The sequence below is a fragment of the Macrobrachium nipponense genome, chromosome 40, assembly GCF_015104395.2.
Source record: "Macrobrachium nipponense isolate FS-2020 chromosome 40, ASM1510439v2, whole genome shotgun sequence".
Classification (NCBI taxonomy): domain Eukaryota; kingdom Metazoa; phylum Arthropoda; class Malacostraca; order Decapoda; family Palaemonidae; genus Macrobrachium; species Macrobrachium nipponense.
In genome coordinates this window covers 51,934,064-51,939,063 of record NC_061101.1, presented here as the reverse complement: position 1 = coordinate 51,939,063, position 5,000 = coordinate 51,934,064, and the positions used below count along the sequence as shown (strand labels likewise).

Here is a 5,000-nt window from a genome sequence, read left to right as displayed (position 1 = left end):
TTTACTGTCGGCATCGTTTCCTGGCTGACCCTCCTTGTCGTATCTCCCGTCTCATAATGAACAGAATTTCCATCTTCAAAGGTGAGTTTCCTCATAAATACCCATTTGCGCTTTCCTTCTTTAGTATTGGGGGTCGAAAGTCTGACGGGGCTGGCAAAAACAAAATGTTAACGGAGAAATAAATGCTTCTCTTGGCCCACGGCGAGGGAGCAGTCAACCGCGGGTCACCTCCAAACCATCATCCCCCTCCCCCCTCCCCCCATCCTCCCTTCCCTCCTCTCCTACACCACCATCCGTCCTCGGAGGTTGAAAGCCGTGGCCAAATCTTGGTTTTTAGTAACCAAATAAAATACTTGCACCGTGTAATGATCGGCAATAACAGTTAAGTCTTTCTCACCTGGAAAGGTGATCGGGGGAATGGCGTCTCCTGCCACTTGGAAGGTCCTCGAATATTACTATTTTGTGGAGGGCTGCGCTGGACCGACCAAGCAGGACCAAGCACATTTAACGCTTGCGCGCACACCCGTAAATTGGTATTTTGAGTCGGATTTTGCATGCTCATACATTTACCTATTTTAATGCTCTTTGTTGCAATTTTTCTCTTTGGTTTGGCTGCTGGCAATATGCATATTTTGTTAAGGATAGTCTCCGCGTTCTTTTATGGTTTAGTGGTTATTTATGTTTGTGATCAGGCAACATTGACTTGCGTATGTATCCAAGGAACACGCTTTGTAATTTTCTGTGACGCATTTGCGGTATGGATGGAACATTCTCAAATTGGGATCTTTCGCAGGTAATGTGTCCTATGATGCTGACTGTCTCTGTGTATGAGCGTCTATATATGTGTGTGTATATATATATCTATATATATAATATATATATATGTATATATATATGTATATATATATATATGTAATATATATATATATTATATATATATAATTACTATATATATATATATATATATATATACTATTAATACACACACACACCCATACACATACCCACATATATATATATATATATATATTATATATATATATAATCTATATATATATATATAATAATTATAGAAAGATATATATATATATTTTGTTTGTGTTATATAATTTTTAAATGCATAACTAAATCGTTGCAAACTGCACTTTTTTTAACATGTGACTAACCGACATTAATGTGATAGAACGGTGGCATTTTTAACGCATTTGCACTCTTGCCCTAAACGAAGTGAACTGTTAAGGTCGCAAAACTTTTGCAAACAAGAAAATGAACCTTCAGAGAGGACTTTGCAAATTTCATTTTCTGATTCGGTCCGGTCGAGGAGGGTCTTTGGTTACCTTGAAATTCTCCGTCAGCTTTGGTCACGGGGACCGATTTCAAGCTTGTTCAAGATTCACTATACTTTCATTTATTTTCTTTTTGCCTTGTGGCTCAACTACTGGAAATTTAGCGCTCTCTTGGACTGAGAATTATTCACAAACATACTTATGTATAAATAGTTAACGGGTATGTAGTATGTGTAGACGTTTATGTAGCTAAATGCTATAATTCTTTGAATATTGGTTTTCGTATCACTTAAATTGGGTAGATGTGGATGATGATTTTGCCTGATGTACGTAGTAGAAGTTATGGTGGTCGCGTGCTCCAATCGTCGCAAAATATGATCATGTTGCTTTGCGCTGAAACCGCCATGACCTTTGAATTTGATGTTATTATTATTATTATTATTATTATTATTGTTGTTGTTGTTGTTGTTGTTGTTGTTGTTGTTGTAAATACTTCACTGAGGTAAGAAATGGTTACATAATATGTTATTCTTCATCTTAGATGTTAGTATTATAGTCATCGATACTATTAGTGCCTTCCTTCATGATTATGCTTCCACTTTAAAAAAAAAAAAAAAAAAAAAAAAAAAAAAAATGTGTAAAATCTGGGTGCGAACAATGTCGTACACTTCGCTGTCTCTGCTCTCCTTCTCGGTCTTCGCTTTTCGACGTTCGTTTTGTTAAGGGAAATCGTCCAGAGCTGAGGCGAGATATATGCCTAGGCGTGACCCTTAAGAGATTGCAATGGCTGTCAACCCACATTCTCCTCACGGCCATGGTTACCGGTTGTTGCTCGGAACAGAAAAATAAAAGAAAACGTTGGAAAGGAATTAGTTAAATGTGTTTGCCGTGTGCATATTTTGTCTTACATTTTGTAGTAGATTTATTTATTTATTTTTTATTTTTATTTTTGTGTTTTTCTGTGCTGACTGTGGTAACAAATTACTGATCTTGCGTATTGAAGCATTCGACAAATTTGGTTTAGGAAATATTTCCAGACATTATTATTATTATTATTAGTATTATTATTACTATTATTATAAAAGGGTAGGTAAAAATGCAAGAAGGACGCCATATTTTTCTATTTTTTATGGCATTCTAAAGACTTCAAAAGCGTTGCTGCTAATGTTCTCAGAAGAGGTTCGACTGACATTTAATAAAAAAAAATCTTTTTCATTAGGACTGATTGTATGATTTAAGTGTGAACTAATTGCTTATCCTCACTATATTATATGTACTCTACATATAAAGTACAAACAATTCATCTCAACAGCTTTCATTATTTTTGTTTATCGTATTCGACATCCTCTCCCATTGTTAATTTTCTAGAACAGATTACAAAAGAATGGGGGATTTTGTGTATGAGTGTGTGTGTGTGTGTGTTGTTTTTTTTTTGGGGTGGGCGGGGTTTTGGGGCGGCTCCTACTAGGTAAATAAGTTAAAATTGGAAAAATTACGTTTAATTTGTAAGTTTTGGGAGGCAAAAGGAGAGAGCAGTCGAGATCATTCATGAGCGAGTGTAAGGTAGAAGTGTTGAAGGGAAGAGCCATCATAAGCGGGACAGCTTTTGAGTATATGCAAGACAGGTGAGTGGCGGTATAGTACAGGGAGTCAGTTGCACTGTTGGTGAGGTTTCTATGTAAGTCAGTAATTCGTAAAATGCCGTAGAATTTTTCTGCATAAGTGTCTCATTCAGTAATTAGGATAAAGATTTTGTTCATGGGCGCTATATTTTCTCATTTTTAAAATAATTTGGCTAAGTGGTGAAAATAATGAAGGTGAAAAGCTTGATAGATTTGTTATTTTTATTTTATACGATATTCCAAGCGCACAGAAGTATGCCTAACCTGGTTTTTGTAAATGTCAAGTTTTACCAGGATATTGTCCTGATTTCTAAATTACCAGGACATTGTTCTGATTTCAAATTTACATTTTATCCTGATATTTCTTTGGTACTACAAAACATTATTTCCATGCATTAACTTGGCAGTATGTAGGCTCAAGCCCCAAGTTTTTTTTTTCTCGTTCCTGTCCTAAAATTCATTTTTGTCATTACGTTTTGACAAGAGAACCAGATATGTATAATAACACGATCAATTAAAATTATCACTTGTTACTCCAGTTGCAACCTTTTGGCCAAAGTACGGCAGTTGTTGCTGGTCATGTTTTTCCACCATCTTCCATATCCTCATAATTCTAAAGGCTTTTATATCTATTAATTTTTTAATTACTCATTAATATAATTCCTAAAATATTCCTAGAATAATCTTATTACACTTTCGTTAAAGTGAGTCTGTTCCTGATATTTTTTTTATTCCATTAAACACCTGTCTTTCGTGGTCGATCGGCGCTTTTGATATTTTCGCTTACTCGGGGAGTAAGCCTACAAACTACTTTATCGTCGTTCTTGTTTGGTAGTAGGAAAACGTAAAAAGGTCTGAAAAAGGTGTTTCGCGTTGAGTTAAAGGTACGTGAGTTTTAGTATAGGATATTTATGATTTTTTAATTAGAATGAAAATGTAAAAAAAAAAAGTAATGTGCATTTTAAACAGTACAGAAAAATTACTTGTAAGAAAATATAACATTTATTTGAATTTTTGTTGGTGAAACAAGGTTCTTTTTGACCGTAGATTCTAGAACTTTTGTATTTACGTCCAGTTAGGAATATAATGTTTACAACTTATGAATGAGGGAAAAATCCTGCACACGTCTCGAGTAAGCTGGAGGTCGGATCACGCTTTGCTTTATTCCTTGAGATATATAGTAATTTCGATATTGGTTTATACTGTGGTTGTTTTCTGCGTATTCATAATTTAATGATCGTTGATAAATAGCTCATTATAAAATGGCTATTCGCGATATGCGATCCAGTTCCATACTCCCGAAGGAGTTTATATTACTAGGCCAAAAGATGCTTCAGTTCAGCTGTAGCATATTTAAATGTATTCGTTGTGTTTAAAAATGCGAATAAAGATCATAACAGGCCGGTCTTTTTTGATTTCGTAATTTTCACTTCCTGAAATATATTTCCAAAGACTTCCTAACTTTCACCTCTTGTGATATTTTTCCTAAGATTTCTGAATTTCCATCCCTTGAAATATTTTTTCTAAGACTTCCCAATTTTTTTACCTCTTGAAATATTTCTTCATAAGATTTCCCAGTTTTCACTTCTTGAATATTTTTCCATAGATTTCATAATTTTCACTTCTTGGAATATATTTCCTAAGATGTCCTGATTCTCACCTCTTGAATATTTTTCCTAGTTTCGGCCTCTTGAAATATTTTTGCTTAAGATTTCCTATTTTCCGCCTTTTGAAATGTATTTCCTAAACCCGTCATTCGTAAGTGGATAATACACTTTTAACCCGGGACGAGCCGAAAGGGATTTCCGTAGAGACCTGCTGCCCTCCGGCATCAGTCCTTCTGCCGCCGTCACTGATTGAGTTCACCAGAGCAAACACATGGTCATCTGTAAACACATTCGGTGGGTGAAGTTAACATAAGCCACCAGATAAGGTCGAATACTGCGGCGTCTCCTTCCTTTCAATCGACTCTATGGTTCCCCGAGCGGCTGAGGTGCGATTCCATGTCTTGAGTATCGCCCATGTCTTGAGTATCACACCATTTCTTATGAACTCCTAAGTTATGTGTCAGTGTTTGGAGTGGGCAGGTTGA

At 35.6% G+C, this 5,000-nt stretch overlaps 1 long non-coding RNA gene across 2 annotated transcripts in view; it reads left to right on the top strand.

The window, feature by feature from the left end:
• The window catches only part of LOC135212162 (uncharacterized), a 555,536-nt gene that overhangs the window by 477 nt on the left and 550,059 nt on the right, over nt 1–5,000 (top strand). The gene's annotated exons all lie outside the window — the stretch shown is intronic.